This window comes from Pinus tabuliformis, chromosome 1_2 (genome assembly GCF_031772625.1).
Source record: "Pinus tabuliformis cultivar Carrire ecotype Pingquan chromosome 1_2, CPIR1, whole genome shotgun sequence".
NCBI lineage: Eukaryota > Viridiplantae > Streptophyta > Pinopsida > Pinales > Pinaceae > Pinus > Pinus tabuliformis.
In genome coordinates, this window is record NC_142298.1 from 382,314,274 (window position 1) to 382,340,096 (window position 25,823).

The window sequence follows — 25,823 nt, forward strand, 5'->3', positions numbered from 1 at the left end:
AAGAATAGCAAAATTGAACTCCTAATGTTAAACTATGGATAAGCCGCAAATATTTTTGGTCAAGGATAAGTCACAAATATTTTTGGTCAAAGATAAGCTAATACACAATCAAAGGCAAAACTGAATGCGTAATACATACCTCCATGCTTACAACAAATATAATAATACATATACTCCACCTTACATCAAATGTTGACGAACCTCACATGGCAAGTGATGTTCCTAATCGTACGAATATATGGATAGAGCATTGTCATGGAGCAAGTTGTATTCTGAGAGACCTGAATGTATGGATATAACATCGTCATGTTGCGTGGAGGGTGAGTGAGGCACACATGAATACGTGTACAATGTTATCATTTTCAACATGTTGATTACAAGAAATGAAATCCACAGATATACAACACACATATTCATGGAGGCGGCAATGGCATTCGTGCTTACCATTATCACGTCAACAACATTATCGGAGAAATAATTAACTCCAAAGGATAATGGTGTAGTTAGTAATAATCTACAAACAATTTTATAAGGAGTTGTCATTAGTGCGACTTTTTGGACTTTCCGTTGTCGGAATCCCACGGAAAAACTTGGGTGAATTCTTGATTTGTGTTATTTAAAGTGGTTTTTTGACCGTATATATGGATTCAACACCCTTAAAAACCCTTGGGCACTTCCTTTGTGCAAGGGTTACCCATCAAGCTTGTGATTTCAATAAAAACCTGCTAGATTTTAGAGAAATTAGACCAAAAAAACCCATCGGAAAAGCTTCCAAAAAGTCTCACTAAAGACAACTAGATTTTATAATTGAGAGTGGATGGAAACTATTGTGAATAGGCCTTCCTCTACCACTTTGCATAATTATAGGTGGTATATTTCAAAATATGTAAAGGCATTGGGTGACGATCTATTGCTATACTCTATTGGAAGGGTATGAATGCATGAATTAAGATGAATGAATGAATTAAGTGATAAGTAAAATAGTATGTGAAATATAATTTGACATTAATTATTTAGGTTGATAAGTGTTTTTATTTTAGAATTTGGTTTTTTAAATTTCAGTTTAGTTATTAAAAATCATTAGATGGATGGTAGGGATGGTAGGGATTTAATTTCCATGGAATTTTCTAGAATATTTGTAGTAGTATATTACTATACAAAAATCAAATGTTGAAATTTGTCTCCAAAGTAGTTATGCCTTTTTTGTCTTTTTAATTAAATTTATTCATTAAAAAAAATGTGATGTGAATAAGTGTCATATGAAATAAGTTGTAGTTTTTTTGGCCACATGGTATTCATAATCCATGATATTGCCCCATGGTAATAAATCATATTTATATTAAGAATATTCATGGTAAAGTGGGAGTAAATTTCCATGGTTAAAAATATCGTTCCATGTTTTTAAAAAATGTATATGTTTAACTTATTTATTATTTATCTTAATAATAATAATAATAATAATAATAATAATAATAATATAGTACCTATAATTTAGTTATTTAATATGATTTTTTTAATTTTACAAATGTGAGATCTATTATGAAGTAATTGTTTTAATGCTTATAATAAATTGATGCCTATGGGCATTTACACGAGCAAAGATTACCTTAATCGAGGTTAATATCTCATGAACACAATAAATGTAAGAGGAGAAGCTAAGAAAACTGCATACCTACATATCTTTGTATGAAATGACTAATATTTTTAGGATTCTAATTCCACCAAGAGATTTAATTCTCACTTAAGCGTTGTATATACAAACAAATTGTACTAATGTAGAAGAAGTAGAAGAAAACCACTTACACTAAGAAAGAGGGTCGCCTTGATTTTCAAAATATTTGAATCCATCTGTAGCTTTTGGAGGATATCCCTATCGCCGCAAGAACCATTACAACAATTTGTTTCATAGGTTTTCAAATAGCTTAGATGTAGTAATTGATGAGAGAAAGTAAGTTTACATGCACCATCAAGGTTTCTAATAGGATTTGCTTAAAAAAAGCTATTAGTGTAGGCACAAAAGAAGATAGAAGAAATATCAATGTGCAGGTCATGGAACCAGGTATCCATGTTGTGGTAGCTCTAAAACGAAAAGGAGACCAATTGAGAGCTGCAAAGAGAGCTCAAGATTGGATGAGGGTTCGAACATGATTGGGTATCTATGAAATGAAGATCAGGACTTCTCATCATGCCATCCAAACCTGGATAACTATAGGTTTTATGCCATGTCTTCAAAGCTAGCTAACAATAAACTTGCTCTAGTAGGCCTTGGCATCAGAGGAGCAGAATTTACAAATGTAAGAAGTTTCATTAATTTTTTATATTTTCCTTGAGATCTCATGGAAAATGAAATCAGTCTCAAATGTAAGAAGTGAAGTGCTTCATTTTTCATTAATTTTTTATATTTTCCTTAAGATCTCATGGAAAATGAAATCAGTCTTTACCAAAAGGAAGGGAATGCTTCACACAGAAAAGTAAAAACTACTATAACAAAACTTACTACCATTAACTCTTGTTTATCGTGAAATCTAATGATCTTTCCATATTTCCCAGTGGAAATAAAGCTTTGACCATGCTTGCATCAAGTGGAAACATAGGCAGGCATTACTGTATATAGTTTATTGGGATTTAGTTTACGCTCAGAAGTATGTCTGATATATATTCAACTATCATAATTGCTCTCTTCTTGTTGTTATTGGACTCAGATAAGTTGATGACAACCAGAACGATCATAAACTAACACCAACATCTTTTGAAAATGCTAAAAGTCATCTTTCAGTTTCTAATACTTTGGTAGCAATCAACAACATTTAGAGAGAAAATACTTCAACTGTTACACTAGCAAAACATTGGAATAACAAATTTGTAACCCTAAATTAAGCAAAATTAGAATATGGAATTGTCAAATTAACAAAAATGAGAAGATAAAGTTGTCAAATTAACCAAAACTAAAAGATTAAAGAATTTCCATGATAAAGGGGTTTGTCCTCCTATTTTATCAAATGTGAATATACTAATAAAACCCAAAAATATCATAAACTAAAATTATCATCATTTCAAAAATGATGATAGGCTTATTGAAATTTCTAATATTTGAAAAATACCTGCAATTCCTTCCCATAACCCTTTCCATGACCTTGTATCCACGGAAATAAATAACAAAATCACTAGATAAAAACATTTTCCTATCACTTCCCATACCAAGCTATATTAGAAACATCAGAATTGAATTTAAGATAATGTAAGGGGAAATGACCATTGAACATATGGTTATGTGGGATATCCTATGAAATTAAATTGTGTTTCCATGATGGCTTTGACGTGTATATCAAAACCCTTTAGACCACTTAAGGCGTCTCTCTTGTAGATTGATTCACTATCACAAGTATAATTCTAATTGTGAGTAATTTTTTCCACTCGTCTTTCTTCTTCTTGTATTTGGTAACTATAGCTAGAAGTGCCCTTTTAGTGCTTTCTTTGGGGAAGTAGGGCGTGTTCAAGGGTCTGTTGTAGGAACTTCAATTCATATTTTTTCCCTCCACCATTTATATGTTTATAAATTGAACGTTTACTTGTTTATCTATTCATGTTATCATTCAATGACGTTCGGGGAAAAAAAAAAAAACTAAACTAAACAAAACAAAACGAGAAAAACCTTGAAATTTGATTATCTTACTCTATTTCTATAGATATTTGACGCTACAATAACGTATATTTTGACAAGACTCTTGTTCAATAATTCCAAAATATGTATGCTTACCCCTTCAAAATTTACATAGCCTACATATCAGCATTTGTAGCTCTATTTGTAGCTATTATCCATGTCTTCTTTGTATATCTCATTTTATGTTGTTAAACTTGTATTTGAGCTATTAAGTTGTTTATATTTATATGTAAATCATAGTTTGATTTGCAATCAATCAACATCAGCTTTGTCATTAAGATCATGGAGCCTCTCAAGCACAAGTCCAAAATATTTCTATTATATCAAACTGAAAAACAAATTCTTATATTGTCGTCAAACACAAGTTCTAAGGCAAAATTCTAGATAGAACCAAATACTAGAATGACATGTTGAAAAAACCCCTTGCATTCTTCCCGTGGATTAATTGAAGTTTCTTGCTAAATGTTAATTTCAAAATATTATTGCATAATCATCTATGATGGTATGGATTTATATTATAATGAAATATGATGCAATGAATCCCATTTTTTAATGCTCAATATGTTTTTAATAGGTAGTTATCTTTATATTTGCAATGTGTGATATGCTCCAACATGATACACTATAATTTCCGAATTTCAAAATGAAAAAACATATAGCATGCAAGTCTACAAATGCATTTCTCTTACAGCGTTTCTAACTTAACAAATCTATAAACATCTCTTTGCACTTTTTGAGACAATTACTAATATAAAATTAATTCTCCACAACAAATAACCAACAAATATATTATTAAAATAATTTTAGTTAAAACAAAACTAGACATATATAAACTCAATTTATTAGTCCCTAACCATATTATTATTCATACCCACTATATATATACTTTTATTCCTATGTGACATAAGAGTTCCTAAAGAAACATAATTATTAATGTAGAGTTTCCAGGCTTACTGAGATAATAATTAATTAATTTTTTTTAATTTTATTTGAGAAAAATGTTCATTTAATATTTTACAAAAATTAATATTATTTATTTAATGGTAAGAAGTAAATTTTTATATTTAATTTTAAATTTGGTTTTAATATTATATTATATTTTTAATTAATTTTTATTATAATATTGAAACTTTTATTAAGGTTGATTTTAATGGTTTTCTAAATAAATTTTTGTTGGATTAGAATAATAAATTTTTCAAAATTTTATATATATATATATATCAAATGTAAAGTATTATATATATCTTAAGAATATAAGTGAGATCAATGAAATTTTATTTATAATATGTTTAATATGTCTTTGTTTTATGGATCTTTCGCAACACTAATATATTATACTGAGTTTATTTTTACATATCTTTTAGTTTTATAATGCTACTATGTGTTATTGTATAAGTAATAACATCAAAATTATACATATATAATATGATAAATGGCATTGTTTCTTCTTTAATGATGAGTAGAGTGTTTATTCAAAATATAAAGAACCTTCACAGATAATTATAGTTCAAAGGTTTATTATTTTTCTTTGTTATTTATCCTTGACTTTAAGCTACCTAGGACTAACGTATGTGACTATCCTTATGGCCCATTAAAGAAAAAAAGACAATTATTTAATTGATGTATCTGACTATCCTTACGACCCATTAAAAAGTAAAAGACAATTATTTAACGTAAAAATGTCTATTTTATAGGTCCATTTGATACCTATTAATGATACCGATTAAAGATAGGATCACAAATAGTTAAGCTTTTGTTAATAAAAAAATATTTAGTAAGTATAATAGACTATAAAATATTTTGTCTTATATCGTTATATTTAAAACTGTATAATTATCTTATCTTAAAAAATAAATAAATATTACTTTCTTTAAATATGTCATTTTATTTATTTTAAGAAATATTATTTTTTTTAAATATGTCATTTTATTGATTTGTTATATTTTTTATTTTGCAAATATATTGTTCATTAAAAAACTTACAATATTTCTTTATACAATCTTTTCTCAATTGTATTTCAGCATAACAATTTTAAACATTTACCATGTACTTGAATCCTAAATAAGGGATTGCAATAACATTAATGGATGATAAAGTTCATTTATCATGGTTCAAAGTTGTGTACATGTTATACGGAGTCTACTTTCAAGACACCATCTAACATATCAATGTCTAACATAGCATTGATATGTTAAGTGTAATTCATCCATACACATGTTTTATTGTTATTTTATTACAATATTGTTATGAAAATATTATGATGTTTAGGCCGATAGGCTTTCCTATGCATCAACAATCGTCAACACTTTTACCCTACGCCGTTAGATCAAGGGAAACACTTTCAACCATTGATTTGAAGTGTAACTGCTTTTTCTAAATATCTGTTGAGTTGCCTTCTTAGCATGGCAAGATATTTTTACTGCTTTCCCTTTCTTTTAAGTTGCCTTCTTAGCATGGCAAGATATTTTTACTGCTTTTCCCTTTCTTTTATGTCACTCTTGATAATATTTTTACTGCTTTTTCTCCTCTTTAGGTCACATCTGTGAAATTATCGTCATTCTCATACTTTCTAGCGACCTTCTGACTGGATTTTTCCGGTCTTTGCTCCTCACGAGAATCTTTAAAGGAAACTCAATAATCTTTAGAGGAAAACTCAATAATATTTCAACATCTATTGCTCTGTGCTTTGAATTTCTGAAAATTTAGTTTGATTCGTTTTGTAGATTCACGATCCGTTGAAGGCTTAAGGTGATGCGTGTTTTTCCTCTGTAATACGAAATTGTCGATATCTTCCCTGCGTTTGGCTTTTGACCGTTTAAATATATGAATGTCATATTTTCTTTCTATTGAAAGCTTTCCAGCGGGGTACGCGGGCACCAATGCTTCTGGAAATTTATTACAAGGATTTAACGCGTTTCCATGTTAAGCCTATGTTGGGCAGAGAGAAAGCTGTTTCATCTGAGTTTCCAAGGATTGAAAACATTCCAAGTCCCCGATGAAGTCTTTAATGTAGCTATGTGGAATTTTGCAATTTAGGCGTTATCTTTAAGATCTCAAAATTCCATAGCGGGTCATATGTATATTTTAGTTCTGGCGTTATCTTTAAGATCTCAGAGTTCCATAGCTGCTCATATTTCAGGAACATTTACATTTTCTTTATAAATGACTCTGCGATGCTTTCAATATCTTCTGCTGTGCGATCTATTGCATCTTTTACCGCCTGAAAAAGTCCACAAGATTTTCATGCGACTTTTCCGGTTTTTACAAGTCCCATATATAATTTCCCGCCTGCAGAGCATCGTCCTTACCGATCTTAACGCAGAAGATAAGTATCAGCTTCGTATGTAGTAAGGCCTTAGACAATTATTTTTAATTGCAGGATTGCTATGCGATTTCTTCTTTTTGAGTGTGTTTTACTATTGCTTTAAAGGTATTGATCATGAAGTTTGGGGAGAGGTTTTCCGAGTATCTACACGGAGAGGACGAGCATTTTCTGGACAAATGTACAAACGTCGAATACAAACGGTTGAAAAAGGTTCTGAAAAAGTGCCGGGTTGGATACTTGCATGACGGGACCACATCTGAGTCTGAAGGACGGCTCTCCAGTTCACAAACAGCCAAAAGCATTTCCAAATCATCTGATCCATCCAACCATACATGTTCTCCGAAAACTTGTCCAGGTGTTTAATTCTTATTGTTACCTTCCTCTTTTAGTTTGTTATGCAATATCTAATAGCCAGAAACTTACAGAAACTTACGTTTGTTACATCTACATGTTGCATCTGGTTTTCAAAGGTATCTATGGCGTATTAAACATTTCTTTGCTGATGATCATGAGGCAATGATTCGAGAAGGCCGGGACTTAGTCAGCTATGTGGCCATGAATGCCATTGCGATTCGAAAGATTCTGAAAAAGTATGACAAAGTAAGTTCAGGGGAAACTGTGTCGTTCATACTACAAATGTTTGTTTTTTATTTCATTCAAAAAGATTTTATATGTTTACGCTGATAGGCTCTCCTATGAATCAACAATCTTCTATACTTTTACCTTGTTCTGTTCAATCAATCAGGTGAGACACTTTCCACTGTTGATTTGAAGTGTGACTGCTTTTTCCAAATATCCGTTGAGTTGTTCTTTTCACCTCAGATTTTTGTTGTGCTTTTTAAACTGCTTTTTCCCATTCTTTTATGTCACTCTTGAAGATATTTTTACTGCTTTTTCCCATCCTTTTATGTCACTCTTAGCCTCAGAGTTAATTGTTTACGTGTTGTTGTTGCTGTTCTTCTTCCCTGGCTTTTAGCAAGCACTGTTCTTCTTCCCTAGCTTTTGGCAAGCACTGATTAGTATTAAATTATATACCCCATACACCAATTAAAACTACATGCAGCCAACTCTTTAGCTGTATCTCCACAGACTTAATCTCCAAACCCCCAAAGCCGTGGTGCATCTTGAAGTAATAGCTTTTTCTGATGCGGTGCCGACGTAACAATCTCTCGACGTAACAATCCCTCGAGCATTCTAAAACACAAAAATGTTCCTCAGAAGTCTCTCCAGGTAACTTTGAGTTTCCTGAGTGTAGCTTTGAAATATTTACTTAAGCATTCTATTGCAAATTAACAAAGTTCAGTCGCTATCTGTTACAGGCTAACTTCTAAGCTTCCTTTCATTTGTTTAGAAGCTTCCATCACCAATATACTCTAATTGTCACAGGTATGAGTCTTTATTAATACAATTAATACTTCGACAGGTTTACGCAGTCATGAAAACAGAGCTAATTCATGACAATTATGGCGATAATTCTAGCATTTAGCACACTCATACATGGGTGATGCCAGTGGTATAATATTTTCCACTTGAACTCCGTATGGTTGAAAAAGTTTAATGATGTTTTTTTTTTGACATTAACGGTTATAGCTTTTATTTATGGCGGCAAACTGCCTGCCGCTAGCGTTTACATTTCAGTTTGTCCAAACTGTTCAGCATTTACAATTCAGTGAATTCATAATCTGTTCTGTCCAACTCACGCCAAGAACAGGAAATCTCTCAACAGACTAACAGAGAATCCGCCTAGTGAAGGATGTGCCCAGCTTTGATCGCTATAACGACTGAGTTCGACGGCCTTCTTTGGACAAACCCTGAAGCAGCGCGCAATGGAGAGTCGAGCTTGAATGAGACCTCGATTTCTTTGGAGGATATACAGGCGGCATAAGGATCTTCAACGCACAAGTTGCCATTCTTGAAACTGCAGAACGATTGATTCCATTGGGGAATGAAAAGCTTTGATGGTATTCAGATATGAATGGAAGTCATTGTTCGGATGTGAGAACAGTGGAGATTCTGGACAGGATCTGAGATGATTTTAGAGGAGATTGGGTCCGCGAGAGGAGATTTGACAGGAGAGAGGGTGTTAATAAAGGAATTGTCTAAGAGCATCCTGAGATCAAGACTATAAGCTTTGCAATTACCTTGAGGGAAGGACCCATGGAACAGAGTATGGCGGAGCAGCGAAAAAACCAGAGGCTTAGAAAGGAGCAGCTGATCGAACAGAATGAACCTTATGGAATAGGACAGAAGGATTCCCTCGAATTAACCACCAGAGCTCTTCGGTTGCAGAGGGAGCCAAGATTGGCCTCCAAATCTGCTTGAGAATTGAGCCCCCTTAGTATGTGATAGAAGGAGATTTTCCTGAACTTGGGCAGTAAGAGGTGAATTTTTTGGATAACAGTGGCTAAATGGACCTGATGAGGAGCCTTATGAGAGGACATTGCTTGGATAATGAGCCTAGAGTCTCCAAATACACAGAGAGAGAGAATGTTTCGATTAATCGCCAGGTTCAGTCCTTGCCACAGTGCTAGAGCCTTTGCTCTATTGTTGGTTTCGGTGCCCAGGCCCCAATGGAATCGCAGTTCTGTTGATCCTCCTGGTTTCAAGAGCACCCCGCCACTGCCTGCCGCCCCAGGGTTTCCTTTAGAAGCCCCATCGAAGAACAAACAGTATTCATCTAAGGCTGATCTCCATTTTATAAACTCCTGTTCCTCCAGCCTGATCTCCCAGTTGGCATGGATAGGAGCAGAAGGTGTGGGTCTTTCGTTCAAATTCGGTGCTAGTTCTTGGAGCCATTGCTCCTCTTCTTTGAGCAACTTCAGTTCATTCCTGGCAGTAGAGTTGACTTCCAAAACCTCGCTTAGTAGAGCTTTGATTTTAGAAATTACTCTTGTAGGATTGCAGCTTTCTCCTCTGAAGATCCTATTATTTCTCTCCAACCACAGCTTCCAGCATATAAATTTAGGGATCCACATCCAGCTTATTTTGAGAAGACTTTTTTTTTTAAGGCAAAAGGGAGATAGAATGACCCAGGTTCGAAAAAGATTAGAGATGCTTTCTGGAAGAACAAAATCTGCATGGTTTAACCTCAGTACTCCCCTCCAAACTACCTGAGCAAAAGGGCAGAGCAACAGCATATGGTTGACATTTTCTTCAGCAGCCAAACAAAGGGAACATCTGGAGGGCCCTTCCATCCCTCTTCTTCTCAAGTTGTCTCTGGTGAGAATGCTATTGTGCGCAACAGTCCAACAGAAAAAGTCAATTTTGGGGAGAGAGGGGAAATCCCATATAAATTTCCATATAGCTGGGTTAGGAGGAGCATAAGGGACAGCTAGAATACTTTTGTAACCTTCGGCAGCTGTGTAAGAGCCTGAGAGGGAGCCCCAGCCTCTTTTGTCTTTAGAAGTGGCCTTTGAGGGAGACTTTCCTTGAAGCAGATCTAGCAGAAGTGAAGCTTCCCCCTGCAACCTATGAGGTATCTCTCCCAAATTCCAACAATCCCAAAGCCTATCAGCGTCGTTCTTCCAGGTGGAAATGTCCCACAAGGTGTGCAAGTTGGAGGACTGAAGCCAAGCTCTGATATTTGCCAGCCCCTCCACTTGAATCAGAGGTTGGTCTCCAAGAATTGAATCTTCCCAGATTTTAATTTTTCTCCCATTACCTGGAATCCAGTAAAGTTGCTGGCTGAACTGCTCCTTAGCATGATTGCAGAGATTGAAGATCGGGGATCCTTTTAAGGTTCTTGGAGGCTTATCCAGGCATCTCAAGTGGTGACCTTGGTAGTATTTCTTCCAGATAACTCTTTTGCTCCAACTTGATTTACCGGAAACTAAGTTCCACAAAATCTTGGATCCCAAAGCAAGGTTTTGAGCAGCCAAGTTGCGCAGATGGAGGCCGCCTTCCAGGAGAGGTTTCTTGATGGTTTCCCAGTTCACTAAATGGATCCTTCTGTCGTTGTTGTTCCCACCTTCCCAAAGAAATCTTCTCAACAAACTGTCCATTTTGCTGAGAAAGGATTTGGGGGCGAGGAGAATTGAGTTTTGGTAAAGCGGCATACTTATAAGGACTGACTTCATCAGGATGACTTTCCCTGCATTATTCAGCCATGAGGCACCCCAAGCTTGAATTCTGTTCTTTAACTTATCGAGCAGCGGCATCCAATGGGCAAGTTTGGGTTTGATTTTGAATATGGGGATCCCGAGATATTTAAAAGACTCCCAATTACGATTTCCATCCATTTCTAAAAGCCTTGCAATGTCAGACAGCTCCTTGATCGTGCAGTTCCAGCCATAGATTGAACATTTCCGATAGTTAATTTTACTTCCTGAAATCGATTTGTAAATGTCCAGCTCCTTCTTGAAAGATCTGGCAGAGATTAGGCTGGCTCCTCCAAGCAGCAAAGTGTCATCTGCAAACTGTGCATGGTTGATATCCTTCACTCTCTGAGTCGTTCTAAGGCCCGGTAAAATTTGAATCTTTTGGTTGTGGTCAAGCTGGAAGCTGAGGACCGAGGCCTGAATAGCATAAAGGAGAGGAGACAGGGGACAGCCTTGTCTGAGGCCTCTAGAGGCTTGGAAGAAGTCAGTTGAGCGGCCATTGACCAACGGAGCGATCCATGGCGAGGCAATACAGGCATTCACCCAGCTTATAAAGTCGGATGAGAAACCTAGATTCTTCATTACATTGAACAAAAAATCATGTCTTACCCTATCAAAAGCATTAGACAGATCGAGCTTAATAACCATACCTTTCTCTTTTCTTTGGCAACTTGAATGGACAGCTTCTTGCACCAGCACAATGTTGTCCAAGATCTTTCTTCCTTTTATGAATCCGCCTTGATTTTCAGGGATGATGGTTGGCAAAATATTCTTTAACCTGTTGGCAATTATTTTGGAAACCAGCTTGTAGCTAGAGTTGCACAATGATATGGGCCTAAATCTGCTAAAGTCAGCAGCGCCTTTCTCCTTTGGGATCAATGCTAGAAATGCCGAATTGATGCCACCGCCCAGCTTTGCACAGTTCTGGGATTTTCTGACCATTCTTAGTAAATCTTTGTTGATTGTCGACCAGCAGGCCAAGTAAAACCTAACAGTGAACCCATCAGGTCCTGGGGCTTTATCAGGCTCCATAGAATCCAGAATATGCTTAATTTCATCCAAGCTGATCGGAGCAGTTAGCATGGCGTTGTCCGAGTCCTTAACGCTATTGGGAATTAAATCCATCGGATAGGCCTGGGGGTCTATAGGGTTTTCTTCAGGAGCCGAATAAAGATCTTTGAAGAAAGAATAAGCAGCTCTCTTAATGCCATCAAAATCCTTTATAACTGTGTTTTGGTATTGTATCTCAGTAACTATTTTGAAGTGCTTTCTGGCTTCGGCTTGCTTGTGAAAGAAGCTGGTGTTCCTGTCTCCGGACTTTAACCATAAGTTTCTAGATTTCTGTCTCCAAAATTCTTCCTCCTCCCTGCTAGATTTGTGAACCATTTTTTGCAGCTCGACTTCTTTTTGAAGGAGATTTTGCGTTACAGGACTGTTCTCCATTGCTGTTTGATGGGCTGCAAGTTTGTTGAGAGATTCTTTTCTTTTGGTAGTGGGTGTTTCCAATCTTTTTGCCCACTCCTTAAGACTTCTTTTTAAAACTCTAATTTTCTCTTCCCACACAAAGAAAGGGGAACCACGGACAGGCCTATTCCAGGCATCCGAAACTACATCTTGAAATCCTTCTTGCTGAATCCACAGAGGGCTGAACCTGAATGGAATGGGGCCTAAATTACCATCCAGTGAAAGCTCAAGTAGGATAGGCTTATGATCAGAAATGAGGTTTGGAAGAATTTTAGAAGTGGCCATTAGACCGCAAGTCAGGAAGGATGAATGGACAAGGAATCTGTCCAAACGGGCAGCTATATGATTTGGGGCTAATCTTTTGTTGGACCAGGTGAATTTGCCTGAAGTAGGTTTTATATCCTCCAGGTCCCAGCCCAGCATAATATCTTCAACCCATTCTCTAGCAGGGTCCCTTACAATGGAGCCTCCCTTTTTCTCACCAGAAGCAAGGGTGACATTCAGATCCCCTGCAATGATAATATTCCCTGGATTTTGTTCTGAAAGAAAAGATTGAATCGAGTTCCAACAAAAAAAAAATTCCCCTGGCAAAACAGGAGCATATACATTAAACATACTTACCTGTTGACCAGAATCTTTGTGAAGGAGCTGAGTGAAAAGCCAATGGGGATTGCTTTTTTCTTGAATGAGATCATAAATGGAGCTGTTCCAGAAGGTGGCTATTCCACCAGAAGCACCTCTTGCGCTAATTGCTCTTCCTGGACCTTTTTGCCAAAATACTTTACTGGATTGGAGGAGAAGGGGTTCCTCCAGCTTAGTCTCCTGGATGAGAAGGATTTCAGGCGAATATATTCTCACTATGTCTTTGACGGCTTCCTCTTTCAACCTGCTGCCTAATCCTCTACAATTCCAGGAGACGTATTTCATTATTTACTGGTTTGGGGGATTGAGGCTCCTTTTGGAGCCCTGTTACTCTTGCGCCCAGATCTCGTATTCATCATTCCTTTGAGGGTTTTTTGAGAACCTTGGAGAACATCTAGGTAAGTTTTTTCCTCACGCTGTTTCTTCTTGGATTTCCGGCCCCTTGTCGATTTAATAGGAGTGACTTGCGAGTTATCTGTTTCAGAATCTCTCTCTTCCGAGTCCTCCTCAGATTCGGAGGCAAGGCTGATGTGCTCTTCATTACCTTCTTTCCCCTGCTGACCATCATCAACCGGAGGAGCCGATGATTCTCCTTCAGTATCTTTCACTTGCTTCGACTTATTTCCAGTTTCCTCTTGTGTCTCCATGGGTTCCACCTGTTCTCCTGAGGAGGAGCCATCTTTGATTTCAGCATTGGACTTTGGATTAGATTGGGATTTCCCCAGCGATGCAGAGGTATTCTGCCCCGGGGGTTTTGGGACAGCCTTTCCCTTTTTAATTTCTTTCCATCCTTCCTCTTCAGCCGTGGTCCCTGCTGAAGCTTTTGGGCAGTCACGCTGGAAATGTCCATGCTCATGACAGGTTCGGCATTTGAACGGCAACTGCTCGTAATCCAGCTTCTGATAATGCTGCCATTCTCCAACTGATAGCTTGACCGCTTCGGGCAGACCGGCCTCCAGATCGACTTCCACACAGATTCTGGCGCAGGTATATTGGCCCTTGTGATCAGCTTTATCAATGAAACGACCCAGCCCATTTCCGATCTTCTGCAGGGATTGATAGCTCCAGCAATGTATCGGGAGATTCGGGAGGCGAACCCAGACCGGCGCCTCCTTAGGGACATCTACGGAGGGGTCGAAGTCGGGGCTCCATTTATTTAGGTACAGGCCTTGATTTCCCATAAAATACGGCCCGTTTCTGAACACCAAATCCCGATCTTCTTTGGTTGTGAATTCAAAAATGAAGTAGCCTCGTCCCACTGCATAACAGATCACATTGTTTTTTAGCTGAGGTCTCCAGTTCCTCTGAATCCATTCGTCCGTGATTTTTGTGGATGGCCAGCGGCCCATAAACTGCCCTACTAGGCCTCTGTCAGCCAGAGCTAGGGCGATTTTGATCGATTGTTCCTCTGGGAGAGCAATCTCAGGTATCTCTTCAAGTTTCTTAATGAACTTCGGCGCTTCTGATGTTTTGCGTTTCTTCCTTTGCTGTTTTAATAAGTTGCTGAAGGCTTCTGCAGGTGAGATTGGAGGGGTGGGAGCGGCCTCCCCGCCCCCTGGTCCGCTCATGGGGTCGATCGATGGCGGCTGTGGCTGTTGCAATCCGTTCAGCAGAGCCGCGAGCGGCTAGGTCTCAAAAAAATGTTTATATGAGACTTACCAGTTGACCTCTTAGTGGTGACTCTATTATCCCACAATGCCGAAAAAGTTTAATGATGTTAACACAGACTATGCTCAGTAAAACTCTTTTTTACTACGTCATGTGTTATAATATATTTCTGTTTGTGTAAAATAGGTTTCTCAACCCTATTTTCTACCTACGTTCTTATATTTACATATATATTTCATCAATGGTTTTGTTCGCGATATGCCTTCTGTCGTTCTCCTTTAATATTGATAATATTGCCTATTGGTGTTCTACTCATTTGTTCGATAAAACTTAATTTTGTGAAAGAATATTCTCAACATTTCTGGAATTACAATTTTTTTGACATTAATTTTAATATTATATATATAAAAACTTTAATTGTGTGAAGAATATTTTCAATATTTCTAGAATTATAATTTTTTTGGCATTACTTTGATAGATATATATATCAAAATTTTCAAGAATTTATAATACTTTATTAGCTGATCTGAATAGTGTCCAATGTGTTGTTCCTCCTTTCAAGCGTGCATGTTCATGTTTAGATGGTCATCTTCAGTGATGGTTGTCTTCAGGCGAGCGTGCGTGTTCATGTTTAAATGGTCGTCTTCAAGCATGGTTGTCTTCAGGCGAGCGTGAGATCACAATCAAGAAGTCATCCATGGGGAAGAAGTGCTTCTTTTATTCTTGCTACATGTAATGTTAGTAACGATTTGGTATTTTCATAAAATTATACCAACCTCACTCTGACTAGATTTGTTGGTTGGTATGGTATATGCCAGATTTTTTATATCCATCACCATAGACTGCACAACCCAACACACCATATATCCAAAGAACCAAATTTGAATAAAATGGACACATCAAAACAAATCATTAGAGAAATTTTGAGGTGTAAAATGAGCCTCAAAAACAAAAATGTAGAGCCAAAATCAACTTTATAAGAACCAAGAGGATTTAAGATGATGATGTCAACCATGGGGGATGATTCACCATTTTTGGAGGAAAAAAAAAAAAAAAAAAAAAACTTTTTCAACTTATCTCCCTATGGTTTTACTCAAATTTCAAGTGGGAGCACTCGTTGGATGCAGAATTTAATTCCTCATCCAAGGAGTACCCATGTTTCATACTTTCGATGGACCCTGCTATATGAAAAATGAGAAATACATGAAAAATCATGATTGCACTCACATTTTTTCATGTATTTCTCATTTTTCGTGTTGCAGAGTCCATCGAACGTATGCAAAATGGGTACTCCTTGGATGAGGAATTAAATTCCGCATCCAATGAGTGCTCCCACTTGAATTTTGAGTAAAACTGTAAGGAGATAAGTTGAAAATATGAATTGAAAAATAGTTTTATCTTTTTTCTCTCTAAAATTTGATAATGTAATCTAATCTTATTTTATTATTTCCACTTTTATTTTATAATATTCCTTAGGAGGTCCATTTTAGACCTCAAAATTTCTCTAATGAACCGTTTACGAGTTAGATGATGTCACAGGAGCAAGGTTGTCCCAACTAGTGCCCAAGGGTACTAGAAGCTTGAATTCACACTATATGTGTTTTTCCATATGGCTCATACGAGCTTCTAGTCGATCTAGGTTGTCCTGCATTCTCCATCAGCTCCATTGTAGGTCATTGAGGAAGGAGATGATTTCATTTTTGTCATCATGCTTCTCCTTGAGAACTTGCGCCAATAATGTTTTCAACTACCAAAAAAGAGTAAGCATATGCATATATTGATTTCTCCTGCCCTTAGTGTGCCTAAGGTCCAGGAACCATTGAGAAAAATTGTCCAAAAGCTTAAAATCTAAGACAGTTTGCCTATCCCTACGGACATCTCCAGCTTTAGGATCCCTTTGTGTATTAGTTTCTATGGATGTCATTATTTCTTCTAATCATTGCATAACTCGCATCACCTCAACATTTGCTACAAACCTTTGTCCTTTATGTCCTCCTCTTCCACCTCGAACAATTTGTCCAACTTTGTGCACCATCTTTGTTCGTAGATAAGATATAAAATATTCTTTGATACCAAACTGGTGCAAGCTAATGGGCTTTATAGAAAACCTTTGACTTTATAATATAGTCATGGGACCCAAACATGAATCCCTCCCTTCGCGGCCTTATGACTTACACACCCAATAGTAAATGCTCAAATGCTCTAATCCTCAACACTTCACATGACCAAACCTTGTGACTTGCACCCTAGAACCCCGAACCTCAATGTTTTGTAGTCCAAAGCAAAAAGAATATGTTTTAAATTCCCCACGAGACAAACTTTGGGATGAGGAATTTCCCATTGATAAAAATACTCAAATATTCATCAACTACCAACCCCGGATTCTGGACCCCAGCGTTTTGGAATTGAGCTCCACCTTTTATCTCTAGGGAAAAACCTTTGGGGGAGAGATATTCTCGTCTCTGACATTTGACAGTTTTGTCACCCTGACACTTTAAAATTTGTCCAGACCTCAACACATCACCCGATTCATTAGAGGTACAATTCATCTCGATGCTCTAAACGTCCATGTCACCCCCATGGTTTAAAGGCCAGTCTCATTTGGAAATACCCGGGGAAGTTTCTTCCAGATAATTTGTCCCTTGACAGAATTCCTCTGACAAAACTAAGATTATGTTCCCCCACTAATTCCAATTAACGTACTCCTTTCAAAGGTTTAAAAAACCTAAGTCTCGACCCTTTGTTCCCATGTTGTCCTTGGTTCTATTATGTAGAAATTTTGAATAATATGACACTTATTCACAGAGATTATCCCGATTATACACTATTGCGGAATACATGCATAATACATAACCTCCTTTATGTTGATCATCAATTTAGCAACATTAAAAACAATGAAACATCAATCGCATGCACACATTAACACAGTATGTAACCCGGGGAAAGCATACAGCGGAAAACCCCACACTATCTGTATATTATAATGATTGAGAACATGTAACAATACATAGTACAATACTCCTCACAAGTACTCAGTACTATCTCCACCTGTTACACACAAAACTAGCTCAAATCTAAACAAGTCACAGGATCAAATCTCCTTCGCTGCTTTGCCTGCCTCTATTGCACAATACCAAGTGAAAATCATGTGAGCACAGGCTATTTCACTGGGCATATACTACGCAATCCTCATGGGCATACTTAATCCATGATTGTGCAAATCTCATGCACAACTGATAGTCACAACTCACCCTTTCACTTACCTCTAACACCTGTCTCTGTTGAACTGTCCATGCACTGAGTTAATTGATGTATTCTTTAGTTACTTTATGAGTTAATAATTAGTGAATTAATTAACAATCAATTCACACAACTATCACTAGTGTATTCTCCAGTTACACTGAATACAACTAGTTCAACTAAACACAACTCCATCAACTCCACATCCAACTCCATAGAACTCACATGCATGAGTTCTAAATGAAGTCCTCCATGCAATAGCTCAACTAACACATAAGAAACCACGTGATTCCTTCTATCAGCTGCATGTGCCACATCCGTAGCTCGAACTGAAGTGCTCCAAGAGAATAAGATAATGTTTAGAGTCCAAATATTACTAAGGGCTAATAATACTTGACTGTTTCTATTTTTAGCCTGGCAGTCAAAAAATAGACTTTGATCACTTCGTTGTGAACCAAAAATAGAATTCCATCTATTTTTCCCAACATGACCAATCATCCATAAATAGCATTCTGCAACTCATAGACCATGATCCATATGTCTAAAAATAGACATAGTCTAAAAATAGACTTTGCGCCAAAAATAGCCTACGAGCCCACTTAGTGAAGGCAACTTCTTTCCACTAAGCTCCATCATCTTGTTGCATTCTCAACACTCCCTCTCAACAAGATATGGATTATCAGCAACCCCTATCCTGCCTTTGTGGTATTCGAATTTGCTCCTGGTGAGTGCCTTCGTCAAGATATCAGCATCCTGATCCTCCGTTGGAATGTATGAAAGTAACATGATTCTCCGCTGCGCACAATCTCTGATATGATGGTACCTGATGTCAATGTGCTTAGATCTTTCATGAAATACAAGATTAGCCGAGAGTTTAATGCAACTCTAGTTATCATAGTAAATCACAGTAGGCTCCACGTGAGAACCGAACAAACCGACCAGGATCTTCCTCATCCATATAGCCTTGCATGCAGCCAAACTTGCTGCCATATACTTGGCCTCTGCTGAACTGAGTGCCATGGATCTCTGCTTCCTTCTGTACCAAGAAACTGCTGTCAACCCGATATTGAAGACCCCTCCTAATGTGCTCTTTCTGTCCGTTGGGCTCCCTGCCCAATCTGCATCCGTGAAGCCACATAGCTTCACCTCATCCTCCTGTTTGTACCACAATCCATATCCTGATGTGCCTCTCAAATAACGCAATACATGCTTGCCTGCCTTCCAGAAGAGCTTGGTTGGCTTAACCATAGCTTGTGAAAGCTAGTTAACAGCATAGCATATATCGGGTCGTGTATTGACTAGATACATAAGCGACCCCACCAACTGTCGATAAACAGTGGCATCCACTTCTTCTGTTGAAGTGGCATCCTCCTTCCTCCAACCTCCAGGAAGAGGAGTATCAACAGGCTTGCAGCCATGCATGTTGAACTTCTCCAGTATCTCCCGAGCATACTTACCCTAAGAAACAAATAGTCCATCACTGCGCTGCCAGATTTCCAATCCCAGGAAATAATGAAGGAGGTCCAAGTCCTTCATTTCAAACTCCTTAGCAAGATCATCCTTGCATGAAAGTATCAACAGCTCATCACCCGTTAGAATCAAATCATCTACATAAAGTACAATGATAAGCAACTTACCCTCCACCACAATCTGGTATAGGTTAGGATCTGCCTCACTCTTGGAGAATCCAAGTCTGGTGAAATAACTGTCTATCCGTGTGTACCAAGCACATGGTGCTTGTTTCAACCCATACAGTGCTCTCTTGAGCCTGCACACATGCGACTCGCTGCTGAAGATCTCGAAACCTTCGGGCTGTTCTATGTACACCTCCTCCTCAATGACTCTGTTGAGGAATGCAGTCTTCACATCCATCTGATGAATGTGCCACTTCATCTGCGCTGAGAGAGCAAGAATCGTCTGTATGGAAGAATACCTTACGACAGGTGCAAAGTCTCCTCATAATCGATCCCCTCTATCTATGAAAAGCCTCGGGCAGCAAATCTTGCCTTGTACTTCTCCACACTCCTGTCAGCTACCTGCTTAACTTTGTAGATCCATCTCGAACCCACCACTGATTTCCCTTCCGGTCTTGGGACAATCTCCCATGCACTGTTTCTGACAATCGAATCATACTCTTCCACCATGGCGTCTACCCATGTGGGATCCTCCACAGCTTCCTCGAAAGAGGATGGCTCAGTCACAACACATTTTCTCATAAGAGCCATGTATCCAGTGTACCGATCAGGTGACTATCTCTGCTTGCGTTGGGCTGTAGGTGGTCCTACAACCTTCTCTGCATCTTGAGCCAGTCGCTCAACTTCTGTCAAGTGCTTTCACCCTCTGATGGTTAGCGCTACATGAGTGGTCTCTTCCACTCCATGAACTTCGTCCTGTGGCTAATCCACGTCCTGAAGCTCATCTTTACGAACTAATAGCTCCTCATCTGCATGCAAGTGTGGCTCCCTCTCAAGCGAACACTTCATGGCTTTCTCCTCCTGAAATTTTATATCTCGTCGCACAACAATCTTGCCACTGTCTGGCAAATACACACAATAGTTGTGAGGCGTATTAGTGTACCCCAAAAATATCCCAACCTCTGCGGTCGACTCCAACTTCTTCCTGGAATCCTTTGTCACATGCATGTAAACGTTAGCACCAAAAAACCTCAAATGAGAAAGATCAGGCTTCTTACCAGAATAAGCCTCCTCGGGTGTACTCATGCCAAGTATCCTGTGAGGACAAAGGTTCTGCACATATACTGCAGTATTGCATGCTTCCACCCACAAGTGAAGGGGTAGGCCCTGATCATGCAACATCGCCTGTGCAGCCCTAATGGCAGATTTCTCGCCTTCAACGACAAGTTGCATCATTGACCTTCGATTAAAGGATTCTATGACATGTTCGACATCAGCTCATCTATTCACATTTCATGGATTGTACTGTGTACTTTGAGAGCCATTGACACTATTGGTGGTTTCTCTCACACTTGTTAACATTTCACATCATTGACTGGTAATCAAGTGGTTTCTACCATGTTTGACTTCGACACATTCATTCACATGGATAGAATCGTACTAGTTCGGGAAGTAGAAATCAAGACCCTGGATCTAGTTTCCACCATCCAGGCTGCGAGGAATTTTGTTATTCATTATATAGTGGACTATTCATAAACAGATGGTTGTGCCCATGCTGTGTCTACATATGTCTATACTCTTGATGTATTACAAAATCATTCCTGTATCAGATCATTTTAGTTAGTTTTCTAGTCAGTTTTTATCTGAGCATGGGAATGCCTACCTCAGCGATGATATGTTCACAGATATATATATTTTTTGTATTGAATGTTTTTACAAGTTCCGACTGGGGTGTCCACAGGATGATCCTTGAAATGATAAAGTACTTCACTCTTCATACATGAAAGACTTCTATTTTCATCTATTACAAACTTCACACTTTAGGGGGTAATCTGTTGCACAAAATATTATCACCATGACTTTCTGCAATCGGTGTGAGTTTATCACCACTCATACTTTCCTCCTTTGCAAGTCTTAAACCTCAGTTCTTCATATCAGGCCTTAAAAATAAGAGAAAGCCCTTAAAAGTCTCTAAAAGTCTGGTTCCGCACTTTCTCTTAGCATTACCTGTGGTCCCGCACCTAATGGTCATGTCCTCTACGTACCTGGCCGCTCTATCTCTGTGTAATCGGTGCGGACCCCTGTAAAAGTCAAAAAGGTGCAAGTACATTCTTAAAAAATCACTTTGAGTCATTTCTGGAAGCTTCTAGAAGGAATCTTGAGGTGGCAAGTTCGCTCCTTTAAGGTTCATGCATCCCATACCTTAAGGAGCTAACCCATTGATGTGAGGAGCTTATCCCTTTGAAGGAGGACTCTATCCCTTCATAGGTGGACCTGTAACCTCCTTCCTTTGCACTATAAAATAAAGAATTGGGCTGGTTACTTGGGGGGTTGAAAGCTGAAGATTTTTGAGGTGAAATGCTGCTGGAACTTAGTCTTCCTAATTGAGCTTTTGTGAGGAAAGATTACATACCTTGTTGATCTCATTTGGAAGAGTGTGAGGCTTGTCAAAGTAGAGGAGATTCCTGTTTCGGACCCTAGGAAGAGCTTGTACAACATGAAGGTACCAAAGATTGTAAAGTTCTTCTATTTTCAAAGTTAATACAATCAAGTTTATTTTTCTCAATAAGCTGTGTTTTATGGTTTATTTCATGGATTCCTTGATCACCATGATGAATATGATTTATTATATTAGCTATGCAGGTGTTATTTGATGTGGATTGCAGGTTCTCAAAAGGAGACTCTTTCGGATGATCGAAGCATGGTTGCCACAAACTAGCGTTGGACTTAAGGTAGGGTCTAAAACACCTCTTTAGTTTTTATTAATGAATCACAATATGTTTAGAGAAAGGTAGATTTGCTTGTCCAGTTTGTTGCTAGATATATTTGATACTAGGGAGATCGGCCTTGTCCACAAGAACGATTTATCAGGCCAACAATTTGCCAAATATCTGTCGACAAAATCAGGTCAAAGGATCCTCTCTAGTAATAATATTTGGACAATGGTGGTGACAAGGAAGTATATTTTGCCTCTTTCATTAGATGAATGGACTAGAAAGTCAACTAAAAGGGTCTTGAATTCATTAGCCATTTGGAAAGTGACAGTTGATTCATTTAATGTTATTGGTGTAGACCTAGCATGGCATGTCAGAAATGGGGAAAAATTCATAATTGGCCTTGACCTCTGGGTAGGTTTCCCTAAAAATTATACACTTCCCTCAAAGATGGTGGCTTACTTGAATGAGTAGGGAATGACATTTTTAATTCATATTGTGGATGAAAAAAGGACCCCATTCTAGTATTAGGGGTGGATGAGTGCAGAAGAACTCCATCATTATGGTGAGTTAGATGGCATATGGAAAGAGTACATTTAAGCTATCAAAAGGTCACGTATTAGAATTAGATATCACGAAGATTCTCTTCGTTGGGTCCATTTGCACTTAGGTATTTACTCTACTAAATTTGGGTATCGATTTCAAATTGAGTCCTGGATATAAATTGAACTAGTCTAGTGGTCGAAAAAGATATGCAAGTTGGTCTGTCTAGCCAAATCTAGGTTGTTCCTTTGGTGCATTATTAGAAATAAAATATGAAATCGGATAATCTTCAAAAAGACATAAAGAGGGTCTGGGTTGGTGCATCCTTTGTAAAAAAGCATAGGAATATGTTTACCATTTGTTCCTAAACTGTCCTTTCTCTGTAAGTATTTTGGAGATTATAAACAACTGTTGGGATGTAACTAGGAGTGGAGAGGATTGAATTTTCGGGAGGCCTGGAAATCATGGTGGGATGTGGTGCATGATGACATTCACAGGAACATCCTGCCCTTATACTATTGCAGTGTCTGGCTAGCCAGGAATAAAGCCATAAAATAAAGATCGTGCTTCTCTTCTAGCTTTCATTGCTTCTTAAATTGTTGCTATATATGCCCTTTTGCCCAAAAAGGAGTTAGTTTCCATTCATTAAGTTGTAGTTGAGGAGAAAATCAACCATCAAATTCCATGATCATATTTCGATGGGGGTCATATGAAAATGGTGTGTGTGGAGGAGGACTAATTTTACATTTCAGGTGACAACACTTTCTGAAATCTAAATTTGGCCTAGGCAAAGAACAAATAATTATGTAGAGCTTCTATCCTTAAAAATTCTTTTATGTTGGGCTTCGAAAAATGATTGTCGCTCTCTTCAAGTTTTTAGGGATTCTTTAAATGTTATCGATTGGTTCAATGTTGTTTAGAGATGTGATAACCATACTTTGTTTCCTATTCTAGAATAATTCAACAATTAAAACTGCCTTTTCTCTTTATTTCTTGCTTCCATATATACAGGAAACTATCTAAAGGGGGTGCTTGGAAGGATTTGGGCATATGGCAAATCAATGAACACTTAGAGGGGGTAGTTCAGTCTTATCAACATCAACCTTTTATCGATATTTAATCTTTGTATTATGATCTTTTTGTTTTCTTCACAATGGACTGTTATATCTTTTTATATGTACCTATTCTCATATGGATTAGTTCATATAAACTGCTCTCGGTTCTTAGATACTATTGACAGATCATTGCTAAAAGTTTTTGTTTTACTTTTCAAGAGGATGGATTGATAGTTTTATCATGATCTATGGGTTGCCTATTATTTTGATAAGGGCACGTTTATTGTTTTTTTTCTTATGCGGGATTGGAAGGAGAAATGCTTTGTGCATGTATGAATGTAACTTTTTATCTCTTAATAAAAGGTTGTGATTTTTCTGCGAAAAAAAATAAAAATAAAAATAAATAAAATAAATAAATAAAAACCATTCAATCCTTCTTTGTAGTAATTATAGTAAATAGTTATCATTTTTTTAACCATAACTGGTTATATATATATATATATATATATATAATATAAATCTACATAAAGAATGCAACAATATATCATAAAGTAACAATGACCTTAAAGGCCAAGCATATGGGTTTAATATAGACACTAAGAACCACATGTCTTTCTCTATACATTTAAAAAATATCCATAGCTCTATAAGTCTTCCAAAATCTTCCAAACAAAAAATAAAATTATAATTCATTAAATACCTAGGCTATGTCTTTGGGCTTTTGTTGTAGGATCTTGCAAGTCCTCTTGTGCCATATCATTGTCTGATGTCCTATTAAGCTCTGGGATCTTAGGATTGTTATAAACATAAGTATAAATAAAAATAATAATAAATTAATTAATAAATAAAAAGTCAAGGGTCACACACCCTTTCTCCTTGTGACTAGTCAATGCTATAAAATAATTCATCACAAAAGTTATTGTATCATTATTATTATTCATTCTATCAAATACAATTTATATAATTATAGATATACTTCTATATCTAAATATAAATAGGAATTGTTTGTAACAATGGTATCAGAGCCAAACTGCTGCCCCAATAGTGAAACATTCGTACTCATTGCATGTTCTGTGTATGTGCTCGATTGTGCGCTCTATGTTCGTACTTGCCCATACTTGTCTTTCATACTCTCTTGCCACACCACTAGCAATCTCTTGCCACCACCATACTTTGTTGTTAGTTCCAATTCGACTTATCCGCGTTGCTATGTGTATTTTGTCATCAACCTTTGCTTAACCTGATTGATGCTTTCACCCATACTCCATCGACAATGTCCACTTGACCTTATCCACACTACCACTCAAACCTATTTTCCGCAGTGATTCCACCAACACATCCCGCCACTCAACCTTGTTTTGTAGCCTTGCTACTACTAACACATCCACGTGTGTGTACTTTTTGTTGTCACCCCACAGATCCGTGTAGACATGACCATACATCACCATGATCTTATCTGAAAATAGTAATTTTATACTACGTTATAAAATATAAAGACAATAAAGCTCCTTAAATAAATATTTATTATTTCTCATCATTTAAAAAAATAACAATTAAATAATAAGATCAAATCAGATAATACAAATAATAATAAAGTTAGATCCGACAAGATTGCATAATATGTTCAATATATGTAGGATGGTGCTCTGATCTACAAGTTCATCGGATTATAGCCCTGTAAAATGTTCCTGATCCATTGGATCCAAAATAAATGGAACCTCAAGGGACAAACAAATGTAAAGCTAGGAGCAAAAGAGTTCTTCACAGTAATTTTTTCCAGCTTGGAGGATAGAATAAGGGTATTTTAAGGAGAGTCTTACTTTTAAAATAATGTTGGAAT

The 25,823-nt window shown here is 37.3% G+C and overlaps 1 pseudogene; it reads left to right on the top strand.

Annotated features, from left to right (window-relative positions):
• The first annotated feature begins 7,095 nt into the window (after nt 1-7,095).
• LOC149205968 (putative E3 ubiquitin-protein ligase BAH1-like pseudogene) lies at nt 7,096-8,717 on the top strand (annotated as a pseudogene).
• Nucleotides 8,718-25,823: the final 17,106 nt, after the last annotated feature.